The 13,958-nt window shown below is 43.8% G+C and overlaps 1 protein-coding gene across 10 annotated transcripts in view; it reads right to left on the bottom strand.

The window, feature by feature from the left end:
* The window catches only part of TCF20 (transcription factor 20), a 186,565-nt gene that overhangs the window by 121,398 nt on the left and 51,209 nt on the right, over window positions 1–13,958 (bottom strand). The window lies entirely within an intron of this gene.

Genomic DNA, 13,958 nt, shown 5'->3' with positions numbered 1-13,958 from the left:
AGCCATGGTTGGGCTTAAAGTTTTGTCCAAACTCAGCTTTGTGGTTTAATAAGGAAACCACAAGTCAGGTTCAGACCTAAGCCACTCCATGGCTTGGCTTTGGGTAGCAGGAGGACAGGGCAGGAGGGCGGGGATGCAAAGCAGCCACAATCTTTGCTATTGTTCAGCTTCCTGCTGTGTGCAAACTGAGCCTCTATATATCCCAGGAAGGACAATCAACCTGTGAGAAAACAAATTTGGAAGGATCTGATCCACGCACACATACTCCTGGCTGAAGTCCCAACATGATATGGAGGCTGCAGTGCTCAGTGTTCCTGCACAATAAATGACTGACAATCAAGAAATGTGTGACAGCTACCATCCTAAACTCACTCACATGAGAGTAAATCTCATTTACTGAAACTAAGTAAACATGTATAGGTTTGTGCTGCATAGTTCTGCCCCTTTTCAAAAGCACTGAACTGTATATATCACCATCACCTTAGCATTTGATTGTGGCTTACAGTCCTACTTATTAATCCTCACAGCAAACATGCAAGATGGATTTCAGTTTTTCAGGTAACCAGGGTTTGTTTGTTCAAGTACATCTTTTTCAAGGCCACTCTGTAAGATCATGGCTGAACTGGAATCTGAAGTGGCATCTACCAAGTTCAACATTCGACCATCATCAACTAGGAAGCTGTGATGTCATCTCGGGCCAAGTGATAAGCCGCCTCTATATCTCTGCCTCAGGATCTCTGGGTCACCTTTTATTGCGGCTTACTGGTGTAAGTATGAGCGAATTCTATCCCATTACAGAGAGCAGGGAATTGGTAGAAGTGAACCCTCCCGCACCGAAGACCTTATCATCCCTTCTGGATATGACACAGAAGAATTTTCAAAAGAGCTATATTGTGCATTTCCCTTTTTATTTTTATTTTTTTAAGTGAGATGAATGAAGAAGTATTTCTGTTTTGCCTATTGAGGTCTCTGACTTGCCACGTCTTGGTTGTACAACCAAAGAGAAAAACGACATTTAACTGATCAAAGGGGGAGGAGATCATGGGTGAGAGAAATTTGCCAACATTCAGACTTCAGAGATCCACTAATTCCAATTATACTTCAGTCTTGAGTGGCACTCATTGGACTACTGCCTTTTTATCGATATCCACAAAAACCAAGAAGATAATAGCATCACAATCTAGTTTTGATGTATTAATATATGAGACTATTTATTTTGCTCATGACATGACTCTCAGGAGACAAGCAAATCTCCAGAAAACTGGGAGTCTCCTGAAAGTATTGCAATGGCTGGAAACAACAACTTATCAGGATGGACGGCAGTGTTAGAAATTTTAGAGACAAAAGTCTAGGTTTTAAAATAAGTACTTCTACCTTCAATAGGCTTATACAGTACCTTCCAATAAAGATCGGAAGATTAAATCATAAAGGTTATGGTTTTTAAATATCTAGTTGTGGGAACAGAAAGCCTACTATCCAAATTTACATAGTAAACTATCGGCTGTGTGATTTCTGTTCATCTACATGTTCCAAAGTTCCCCAGACAATTCAAAATTCTGTGTCCAAACACACACTACATTACACTACACCAGTGTGGTGTAGTGGTTAAGAGCGGTGGACTCGTAATCTGGTGAACTGGATTCGCATCTCCGCTCCTCCACATGCAGCTGCTGGGTGACCTTGGGCCAGTCACACTTCTGTGAAGTCTCTCAGCCTCATTCACCTCACAGAGTGTTTGTTGTGGGGGTGGAAGGGAAAGGTGATTGTTAGCCGCTTTGAGACTCCTTAGGGTAGTGATAAAGTGGGATATCAAATCCAAACTCTTCTTCTTCTCTTCTACATATATATGAGAATAGTGCTGTGCAATTATTTCACTCGTTTTCCTGTTCAAAACCTTCCAACAGCTGAGAGGGGCCACTAGGGGTGCATCGGAAGATGGCTGACAGTAACATCTCTCTGACCCACAGGAGGTAATTAGGAGGCTGTGATGGGAGTAAATAGCCTCCCTGCCCCCCCAGGGTTGGGGGGGGGCTGCCCTTGCCTGCTGTGCCCTATACCACCCCCGAATTTGTGGGGATGGGGGCACAAGGCAGAATGCCCTCCTGTGGATCTCGGTGCTCCTGGACGCTGTCTCTGATCTGCGCCGCTAGCTGCAATAACTTCAAAAGGAACAATTAGGAAGAAGCGAATGCACATATTTCAAGGAAGGAGGGGGAGTAAAGACTGCTAACTGAAGAGTTCTCTGATAAACAAGACGAGTCGGAGGAACAAGAATCAATCATGAGAAGATATGCCAAGACTCGGTATGGCAAAGGGACTGGATGGGGGAGGGGAAAAAAACTTTCCTTTCTTTCCTCTATGTGATTAAACAATAATCCCCCCCCTCACGTCAGAAATGCAGTTTTAATGACTTAAGCTGTGGATTTACGACTGTGTGGAGATAAATTTTCTAACCAAAGCATGTTTTAAGAAGAGCGTGGAAAGTTTAAGAGCTTTGGAATGACGCAGTTAAAAATACCGTCGCCATGTTGCAAGCTCTGTTGGAGGACTTGAGTCTGGGAGGAGGAAAAGAGCTGTTTTTATATTGTGGGAGAGACTCCTCAGTGGGACTTAAGAACGACAGATCCTGAGATTAATGATGGAAAGAGCGATGTTATTTATGAAAGTGATGATATATGGAAACCATCTTGATATGAGGATTGGACGAACGGAAAAATTCACACAGGATATAATTGGTGTTTATCTGCTTAAGGAGATTATCAGAAGAGATCATAAAGAAAAAAAGAAAAAATATACGAACAAGATGAGATGTGGAAACAGCAAGATAAGACTGGATAGAATTATGAACTTTATTTGGACTGATTTGGATATTAACGCAGTAGCAAGAAGATGGTGGGAATCCCCCTTCGGAACTTGAAATATGGGTCCCCTCAACAAAAATTTAAAATCGGTTTTGTAATTCGGAATTTATGTGATGTGATTTGATTTGATTTGATTGGTCGGTTAATAAAAATTATTTAAAAAAAACAAAGCCTTCCAACAGTTTGTAGTAAAACAGCATTTGACTTAAATAACTTTCTTCCAGATAGAAGATGGTGTATGCGCACGCACGCACACACACACGCACACAAGCACACACACACACACAGTTCCAGCACAGCACTAGATCACCCAAATATTGCTGCTCCCAGATGGCTGGATTGCCTCCAAGCCCCAAGGGCATTACTGACTGCTAAGGCCTCCAGCAGCTGTCCTCTTATAGCATAGTAATGACTCTCATATTATCAAACAGTATTTTTTATTAGCATACATTCCCCACCAGTTACTGAGCAACTGAATTCCTCGTGGCTTTGATATACAGGAATATTTCATCCAGTCCCAGAATCTGCAAAAGCATTATCCACCCAACAAATCTTCACATTACAAAAAGAACTAAGGAGCAACAACACGCCATGACTGCCCCCTCTGTATGATTAAAGGATCTATTTGCGGTATTTATTTTTATTTACCTATTTGTTTAGGGAATTTTTAAATCCCCACTTTTCCACTCTGAACAACGTGCTCAAGGTGGCTCATAGCAAATTAAAAATACTTACTTAAAAACAACAACCTCAAAACAATAAAGAAGTTATAATCAACAAAAACATTCACCAAAGGAAGCAAAAAGGCCATATTAAATCAAGTGGTAGGGAACCCGTACTCCTCCAGATATTGCTTGAATCCAACTCTCATCAGCCTCGGTTAGCTTTCCCAATAATCCAACAACATATGGAGAGTCACAGGTTCCCCACTACTGCACTAAAGGGAAGCCAAAGGCTAACATAAATTAAAAGTTCTTCAGTCAACAACTCAAGACCAAAGGAGCGAGGCTAAGCAGACCACTAGGGAGAGGAGTTCTACATCCTTGGCACCACTTCTGAGCACACTCTTTTCCACAAACACGAAATGGGGGACCAAATGATCCTCAGCCTTCCTTCCAACTCTATGATTCTGTGTACAAAAGAGAGAGGAAGTTACACAAAATAGCTTATCCCACTAAGGGATCGCAGGATTGCATGAGATGAGAGAGTCCTTTAAGTCAGTGTTTCCCAACCTTTTTTGGGCAAAGGCACACTTGTTTCATGAAAAAAATCTCGAGGCACACCACCATGCCAGATGGGGAAAGGTCACTTTTTACTTATTCACTTTTTGAATAATAAGAATTATACGTCATGGGGGGGGGCCAGGATTTTAGAGATGTTTAGGTGGGGCATGGCCCAAAAAAAGGTTGGGAACCACTGTTCTAGAGCAAGTAAAGCTACCCCAGAGGGGGAAGGGTGGATTGAAAAAGTGGAATGAGGACAAGAGCCTATTCTTGCCAGGCTGCTGCTACACCCACTGGTCTTCCAATTGATCCAAATTGGGTCGCAGTGCCAAGTGCAACCGTGCAAACTATATGGCCAAAGATTTAAGAAGCTGGTCCCCCAAGTGCAATGTGTTTGGGTTCAATGTGGAAAAAGTTGACAGCGGCGGGTCTGCACTTGGAGGGCAGGAGCTCTCCAAGGTTTCCAAGGCAGGGATCAACCCCCGGAACTGATGTGCCTGCGATCCTTTTCGTGCAAAAACACACCTACACTCTGCCCGCTGAGTCACGACGCAGAAGCCTCTGTGGTTGTTTGATGCTTGTTCAGCATTTGGCGGTCATTCTGGGGGGTTGGGGGGTGTCTGGAAGAGGGGCAGCCCCCCGCCAAGCCCCTCGAGGCCCCGTCTCGGCTGCCCTTCGCCTCCTTCCCACGGCTCCCGGGGCTCCTTCCAGAGAACAGGAAGGCCCGCGACCTGGGGCGTGTGTATCCCCCCCCCCAGTCTCGGGCGCCTTCCTCACCCGTTCAGCGGGGGTCCCAGGGGTCGGTTTCCCCCTCCGGGACGAGGCGCAGGACTCCCGCCAGGTCCGCCCGGCACTCCCAGGAGCAGGCGGCCGACAGGCGGCCGGCGGGCGCAAAGGGGCCTCCAGCGGCGGGAGCTTTTGCGAGGCCAGCTACCGCCACCAGGCTGCTGCCGCTCGCCATGGCAAGCAGGAAGCCCCCCGGGCTCTGGGCGCCGAGAGGATGCTACGCGGCGGGACCATACGCGGGCAGCGGAGAAGAAGAAGGGCGGCGGGAGAGGGGCGGTTCTCGAGGGGGGAACTCAGCTTCCCAAGATCGCGGGGCTCACCGGACGGTTCTTCCCCGCAGGAACTTCCGCCCTTCCGCAGCTTCAACCGTAGACGTATTAGCATATGATAGGATGAAAGCTGGCCATAGAGAAAAGGCGAAGTTTGGCTGTCCGCAGCCTGGATTCCCGGGTTTCTTTCGACGTTACAGCCCCGTGACGTCAGCGCCACGCAGGCAGCCAGACGGCGAGAGCCCCGCGCTGGGCGGCCTCTCCTCGCCGCCGCCACCCCGCCTCTCGCCGCCCGACTCGCCCGCCTCCCTCCCACGGCACACCAGGCAACGTTCCGCGGCACACCAGTGTGCCGCGGAACACCGGTTGGGAAACACTGCTTTAAGTATACAGGTCCCAACTTGTTTAGGGTTGTAAAGGTGAATTGTGCCTCGATTCAAAACTTTGAATTAGGATGGTCAGTTGTGCAGTGTCAAAAAGGAGGGTTTGCATCATCAGATAAAGAGGACAAAATAAAACAGCAATTTGCACATGATTTATATTTACAGTCACAAGAAATAATTACCAAAATTTAAATAAAAATATATGTCATATATTTTTCCACATTGGGGAAGTGAATAGAGTTGTTGCAAACTGCCAGGTGGAAATGTTCTTTCTTGTGCTCAGGTTCTGTTTGCAGATTTCCCACAGGCATCGGTTGACCATGGTGAGAACAGGCCGCTGGACGAGATGGACCACTGGCCTGATCCAGCCAGCTCTTCTTGTGTTCTTAAGGCATCAGGTGACTTGGTGCATCTCCTCCCCCTGCTGACCAGGTGCTGCTAACTGTGGATGGGAAGCTTCAAGGTTCCTGCTCTCCTTTTTCATGCTTTCTTACCTTTAAAGCAGACTCAAACTGGAAAGCCCTCCAACAGAATACACCTTCAAAGAGAGGACTGCCTTCTGACGGTCCTTCAGAACAGACTGACAGCCAATGAAGTCAATATAAAAATGAAGTAACATCCTTGGAAAAAAATATAGCTCCAGTCAGCACTTTAGCAGCTGAATTTCATACCAGCTGAAGTTGCCAAAATCTCTTCAAAGGAAGTTCCATATGGAGTACATTACACTAATCTGATCTTCATGTAACCAAGGCATATGAGGTAAGGCCAGTGTCAACTACAGAGTGAGCCTTCTCAGTGGCCTTGTCCTGTTTATGGAATCTCCTCCATCCCTAGGGAGGTCCATCTGCCAGCATCATTGTTAGTTATCCTTTTCATGACAGACAAAATCATTTCTATTCTCCCAGCTTTCCTAGGTTTATAAACGGTAGTTTTAGCTTCTGCTGTGGTTTTCATTTTTACTGTATCTTCTTCTTTTCTTCTGTTGTATTTGTATTTAAATCACCCTGGAAACATGACTGAAGAGCAGCATATGTGCTTTAAAAATACTAAGTGTGTGCCTAACTATGCCCAGGTCTGCTTCCTCCAGAAATCTGCACAGTCAGTATACCAGCCTAAGCTCCTGGCCACTGCTTCAGCCTAGGGAACTGGAAGTAAAGCTGGGTGCAGAAGTACAACCAAGCTGCAAACTTCTGCTTTTTAAAATTGAGGGTTTTGAAAAAGTTAGACAAAGATCAACAAACCAGGAGAACAGTTTTAAGGAGTGAGGTGTAAAGGGGCAGGTCGCGGCAGTAGTGCATAAAAAGAAACAATTGAGACAGTAGTCTATGGCAGTGTGGCTAACGTTCGGTCTTCCAGATGTTGTTGGGCCACACCTCACACCATCCCCAATCACTATAGTCCAACAACATCTGGAGGGTTACAGGTTAGCTTCTCTGGTCAACTTTCCCCAATGCAAATCTGGTTTTTCAAGGCAGAGAACAATCCCATGCACAGCAACATGGTTTTTTGTGTGTGGGAGTAATCAGCTATGGAAGGCACCAGGAACAAAGACAGCTGCACAGACTGATAGCGTTCCTGCTTGATTTTTTTGTTTAGCAATGGGGGAGGGGGATTCATGCTCAATAAACATTACTTGCAAAAACATTCGTGCTGCAGCTAGCTGGAACAGACTGAGCAACGCTACCAATCTGTGCAGCTTTCTTTGTTCCCGGTTTGCAAATCCATCCAAAACAGGCTATATTACTGCCACTGGGTTGGCAGCCCTACTATCCAAGAGTACTTATACATTGTTTGGATTAAGCTTCCATTTGTTTTGCAGTCCCTTAATGATCTCAGAACACCACAGTATCTCTACAATGACATGGAAAGAGAAGTAAGTTGAGTCACTCCTGGGCAATCCCTCCCAGAGACTTCATGGGGGGGACAGAGACTGCAGGGAGAGACTGCATCCCAGAGACTGCATGGAGGACAAGAGTCCCTCATGACACTGTAAGCCAATGGTCAAGATGGTAAGCAGAAGTCCCTCAGCACCAGCTACTGACAGCTACTCTCTGGAAGGATCAGACACACCATAAAATGATGCCCACAGCCAAGTGGTCCAGAAGCATACTACAATAGATGGTCATGAATGTGCTGAGAGGTCCATCAAAACCTACAGGGATATAACTACCTCTGTCCAGTTCCTGAAATTGATTAACTACTAGGGTGCTACCAGGCCATCTCAGTCTCCAATCTAGGCAATAACTTGGATTAAGATGGATTTAGAAAATCTAGCATCAGGAAAAACTTAAGATGGGTTAGAACCACATCTTTAAGGACCGTACCCCAACAGTGAATATTGGAAATGGGCTAGAACTTACCCAATATGGTAGATTCCAATAAGGTTTTCTCAGCAGTTTAACTATTGCTCCACCTGTCCGAGAGACATTTGTCATCCTCTCAAGCCAGCCCACATCTAGCTTCCTAAATCAATGGACAAGATGGAAGCACACAGCTTGCCAGCCTCATCCTCCAAAAATTATGTCCACTTTTAAGGCTGTACAACTGACTGGTATCTCTAACAAGCTGGCAAGCAGTTACCAGATGTCTAAACAAACAGTCCTGCTTTTTGTTGTTTTTGATAATGGGCAACAGAATTATCTTCTCCTTGTCCTCTACCTATAATTGAACCATTCTAAGGAATTCTTTATAAATGCTTTTTATTTTTACTTCTTTAGAACCCAAATGCTCCAAAATGTGAAAATCCAGTGTGAAATCACTTACACAGGCTTTTAAAAAACTAGCAAACACCAACACGGATACCCCTCTGTTCAACAATTCCACATTATTTTATGAGCCTTTTCTTTTTCTTTTCTTTTGAAAAACATGTCCTTTGGAGGTGGCTGGATCCTTAACTCTTTTACCTGAAGGCTGCATAGTACCCCTGACATTGGGGGGGGGGGCTGTTATTGGTGTTCATTTTCATTTTTCAAATCAAAACAAGCTACACTCCTACAGCAAAGCTACCTCCCTGCCGTTGCACAGAAACTCGATGCCGCTAGTGGAAGTACCGGTATATCACTAATGCAAAGGTGTGGGAGGGTGGGGAGGTTGTCATAAAGGACAGCTCTATGACTTGCATCTAATCCTGGTTTCTGACCCTGTAAAAGCAGAAGAAGATGACAGTAATATTTTGAAGGGAAGTTCCATCCACAGTTGACAAGAAAGGAACTGTGATGTGTGGCACTGTAAGGAGATCATTCGGGATTGACAGCAATGTTCTGCACATTTCAAAGATGGAGTCTCTCTCTCATGCTGCCAAGCTGACAGTTTTGCCTGCCTGGAATTCCCTTTCCCGGATAAGAAAAAAAGAAGGAGACTATTTCTCAATTTCTCTTCATTTCTTTGCTCCTGGGCATTGGAAATCAGAACAAAATGAAAGACGTATTATGAGGGGGCTGGAAGAAATAAACGTCTAGAGAATTATTGCGGTGGGGGGAAGAAAGGAGGGGATGGGAGAAAGAACAGGATGATGCAGAGGCTTTAAAAACAATATGCAAATAAGGCACAGCAAAATCATTTGTTATTGACAAAATCCCAAAAGACTGAGCCAAAGGGAGTAAAAACTGTTCCCTCCCATACTGGGTGAACAGAATACTATACCATGGATTGGAGATAAAGAAAGTAGGGAAGAGGCTCCCCTCCTTTCTGATTCCCACCCACCCCCAGAGCCCACATTTCCACATGCCCCTGACTTAATCCATCATTTGCAGCCCAATCCTATGCATATATACTCAGAAATAAGTCCCATTGAGTCAAATAGGCCTTACCCCTAAGTAAGTTTGTATAGGATTGCAACCTTAGGCTGGGATGTTCTTTTGAATAAACATTAACCAAATTGTAGCATTAGAGATGCACTGAAGAGAATGAGAGTACAACTGCGCGGTAGCAAAATATTAATTCCTATCCACAACCATTAGTATGTGGTTGAAACATAGGCAACTCTGAAAACAAGCCCCCAAGAACAACTTATTATTATTATTATTATTATTATTATTATTATTATTATTATTATTATTATTTTAAAAAGGGTAAGCTGACTTAGAATATCAGCAATAGCGGCTGTTCATAGCTTTCCCAAACTATAACTACTTTTCTTCTTGACCCAGGATTATCAACAAGGCTGGCCCTATGATAAAACAATGCCTGGGTCAAGGGGCACAATTAAAGTCCCCTTCCATGCTGTGAGTCGCACTGCCAAGTTGTGTGGCTTGTGCTGGATTCACCTACTGCTCCCAGGCTTTCCCAGCAATGGCCATGAAAAGAGTCCAGAGCTATGTCTCACTAATTTTGCCCTAGCTCACTGCAGACGGTACAGTCAACAAACACTGAGGGCTCATTCACACTGGTTCCACCTTTCCCCCCCAAGAAAGCCTGCTGTTTACAGCTGAATCAGAACAAACACCACTCTTCTTTTTGCAGATTGATGTTTGTTCTGATTCAGTTGTAAATAGCCGTGGGATAAACGAAAAACTGCTCAGACCCAAGATTAGAATGCACAGAACAAACAGAAAACTCTCAGACCCATGCATGGGACAAGTGCAGTGTGGATGAGTCCTCAGTCCCTGAACGCAGTCTGGTGCCCTAAGGGTGAGTGCCCATCCTGGTTATCAAATTGTTCTCGCAAAATACACCTTCCTGAGGTAGCCAAAATTCTTACAAAGTCTTCCGGCAGATTTCTTTGAGCCATGTGCCTACCAGTCATCAAAATGCACATTATACCTACCAACATAAATTCCTTATTCAACAAGCAGTCATTGGAGGAAAAGTAATTTGGGTTGGGTCCACACAGTGTGAACAGAAAAAGTTAAGACTTCTTCCTCCATGTTCCCAATCCTCATCACCACGCACACGTGTATTTTTTTTAAGAGAATAAAAATATTTGGGGGTTGTAATATGGAACTCAAATGTAACAGCGAATCACTTAATCAGAAGATATTTTGTTCATCATCTAAGTAATTACAGGATTCCTCCAACTGTTCACAACAGGTGATCAAAAATCTCTCTGCTGGGGGAAGGGAGTTTAATGAAATGACACAGCTTCTTTATTCCATTGCACAAGTTATAGTTATGAAGATTTTCCCATGTTTCTTTAAAATCTTGAAGCCATTCTTTCTTGTTCTTCTCTCAGTGGCCCTTAAAAGTACCTGATAGAACCGGCATCCCCAAACTCGACCCTCCAGCTGTTTTGGGACTACAACTCCCATCATCCCTAGCTAACAGGACCAGTGGTCAGGGATGATGGGAGCTGTAGTCCAACATCATCTGGAGGGACACAGTTTTCCCATTTCTGGGCTACAAACTTAACCAAATGATGTACTAGCCAGCTACTGAGTAGAAAGCTTGGAACCCAAGTAATATCTGGAAGATGGTGGTGCAATATGGCCTCCTCCCTATTATGTCAGCATTGCTGGAGGGCGAATTTGGGGGTGCCTATGTTAGACCTAAACTGGCCCACTGACCAGCAATAAGTCCAATATGTGTCTCTCTGTCACAGCAGCTGTAGCTGGCACAGCAAAAATATAGTACTCTCTCTCCCAAACCACCTTCCACTGACTGGCCCAAGTAGAAATTTTACAGTTACGCTTCCCAACCATGTGTGTGTCTGTGTCTGTGTCCAACTCAGGAAAACACTTTGTGCATCTATGAAATCTTTTACCACAATATATTTGTTAGACTTTAAGAGGCCACAAAACTCCTTGTTGTTTTTGCCGCATGCAATCTAACAACAACAATAATAATAATACAGCAACCCAAATAGTAAACAGCCTTTCTGTCTCTGGTACACAAAGTCACATTTTTTGACAGGTTCTCTTCTGGTAATTTGCTTGAACAAGCCATTCAGGAGTTTAAAGTTTTTGTCCCTTTTTCTGTGCCCTAACTTCTCAACAAGAAGGGGGGGAGGGAATATGTACAACTCAAATCATCATCATCAATTGTCTTAACAACAATCTCAATTCAAGTGTGCCAATGCAACTTTGATAATATTTCTTTCTACATATGACAGGTCTACATACCACATTGTATGGCAGAAAGTGAGGAGGAATTAAAGAACCTTTTAATGAGGGTGAAAGAAGAGAGCGCAAAATATGGTCTGAAGCTCAACATCAAAAAAACGAAGATCATGGCCACTGGGCCCATCACCTCCTGGCAAATAGAAGGGGAAGAAATGGAGGCAGTGAGAGATTTTACTTTCTTGGGCTCCATGATCACTGCAGATGGTGACAGCAGTCATGAAATTAAAAGACGCCTGCTTCTTGGGAGGAAAGCAATGACAAACCTAGACAGCATCTTAAAAAGGAGAGACATCACCTTGCCAACAAAGGTCCGTATAGTTAAAGCTATGGTTTTCCCAGTAGTGATGTATGGAAATGAAAGCTGGAACATAAAGAAGTCTGATCGCCGAAAAATTGATGCTTTTGAATTATGGTGCTGGAGGAGACTCTTGAGAGTCCCATGGACTGCAAGAAGATCAAACCTATCCATTCTTAGGAAATCAGCCCTGAGTGCTCACTGGAAGGACGGATCATGAAGCTGAGACTCCAATACTTTGGCCACCTCATGAGAAGAGAAGACTCCCTGGAAAAGACCCTGATGTTGGGAAAGATGGAGGGCACAAGGAGAAGGGGATGACAGAGGACGAGATGGTTGGATAGTGTTCTCGAAGCTACCAGCATGAGTTTGACCAAACTGCGAGAGGCAGTGGAAGACAGGAGTGCCTGGCATGCTCTGGTCCATGGGGTCACGAAGAGTCAGACATGACCAAACGACTAAACAACAACAACCACAGGTCTCTCAACTCCCAGTAATACACCTATTTCTTCTTTTAATCTGTTTGCTTTATCTAACCTTCTCCCACACACAGTCAGGCATGGGTTAATTAATTTATTCTACAGTGGTACCTCAGGTTAAATACTTAATTCATTCCGGAGGTCCGTTCTTAACCTGAAACTGTTCTTAACCTGAAGCACCACTTTAGCTAATGAGGCTTCCTGCTACTGTCGTGCCGCCGGAGCATAATTTCTGTTCTCATCCTGAGGCAAAGTTCTTAACCCAAGGTACTATTTCTGGGTTAGCGGAGTCTGTAACCTGAAGCGTATGTAACCTGAAGTGTATGTAAGCCAAGGTACCACTGTATTTAGCAACATTTATATACCACTCAATTGTAAATAGAACCTCTAAGTTGTTTACAAAAAATAAACAAGAAAATTGTCAACAAACCATAAGTGTACAATGGAAACCTATAAATGCCTACTCATAAGTAAGTCCCAATGAGTTCAATGAGCCATACTCCCAGGTAAGGCAGAAGAGAACTGCAGTCTTAGTTGATTTTAATAAGACTTTTATGTGTAAAATTCTAAAGAAAGATATTGCCGCCGTTGCTGAGTAAAACTACCACGATAGAAATCACCAGAATTTCCCCCCACTTTAATGTTTTAAAAAGAAGAAGATATTAATATGTTAGAATTAGGATATGAGAAGTAAGAGCAATGGAAGCTGGTGAAATAAAGGGCAGTTGAGCAGGTAGGTTTGCCTTAGCTCTTTAGAGAAGTTATGCCTATTATTGAGGAACCAGACACTCCAGTTGACCAAGTACCGTATTTTGAGCACATCTGTCTGTATGATTTCTCAGTTGTCTTTAGGTAGACAAGTGAGTTTTGTGCTGGATCCTGTGCACTGATCAGCCCAGCAAACCACTCTAAAAGGAAGCCAGTTGCAGAGTTTCCAAAACTTCTCACAGCAAAGAAATGAAGCAGAACACTTTGCATTTCCAAGGTTCTTCTTTATATGGGGACAAATTATTTAGAATCCCAGGACCATTTAGGAGATAATGTTGTACTGTACTCATGTATAAAAACTCAGTTACTTCAAAATGGATGTCACAAGCATCTATCTTGTACTTGGGACTAGGAACGGAAATAAAATTATCTCATAAGTGGTGATCCTGGGGATTAATCAAGAAGAAAAAGGAGAAAGAAATGGTAACCCTACTTGCAAATGCACAACTCAAAACATATTGTTAGACTACATAGCAACAGCAGGATTGCCAACTTATTTTTACTGGCTCTGCTCATGTGAGTTTAAGAGCAACCTGCTGTGCAAAAAATAAACTTGCTTTAATCTATAGCTTCATGGCATCCTGGCAAACTGATGAACTTCATTTTCAGCATCCACACACTGAAAAGTAAAGCTTTGTTACAAATGAAAATATGCCAAATATTTTGAGTCTTCCTCCCTTGTAAAGGGACTCTGAATAAACTGATAGATGCTGCAACCTATGCTTTATGGAGTAAATCTCCTTGACCACAGTGGGACTTACTTAGATGGATGCCAGCTGATAATCACAGAAGCTCAGGCTGGATGTTTTTTGCACCACTGGCAAAGCTTCACCTGTTT

The sequence above is a fragment of the Podarcis melisellensis genome (assembly GCF_964234715.1).
Source record: "Podarcis melisellensis genome assembly, chromosome: 10".
In the NCBI taxonomy this organism is placed as follows: domain Eukaryota; kingdom Metazoa; phylum Chordata; class Lepidosauria; order Squamata; family Lacertidae; genus Podarcis; species Podarcis melisellensis.
The sequence above is the reverse complement of the archived record's forward strand: the minus strand, read 5'-3'. Positions and strand labels throughout refer to the sequence as shown.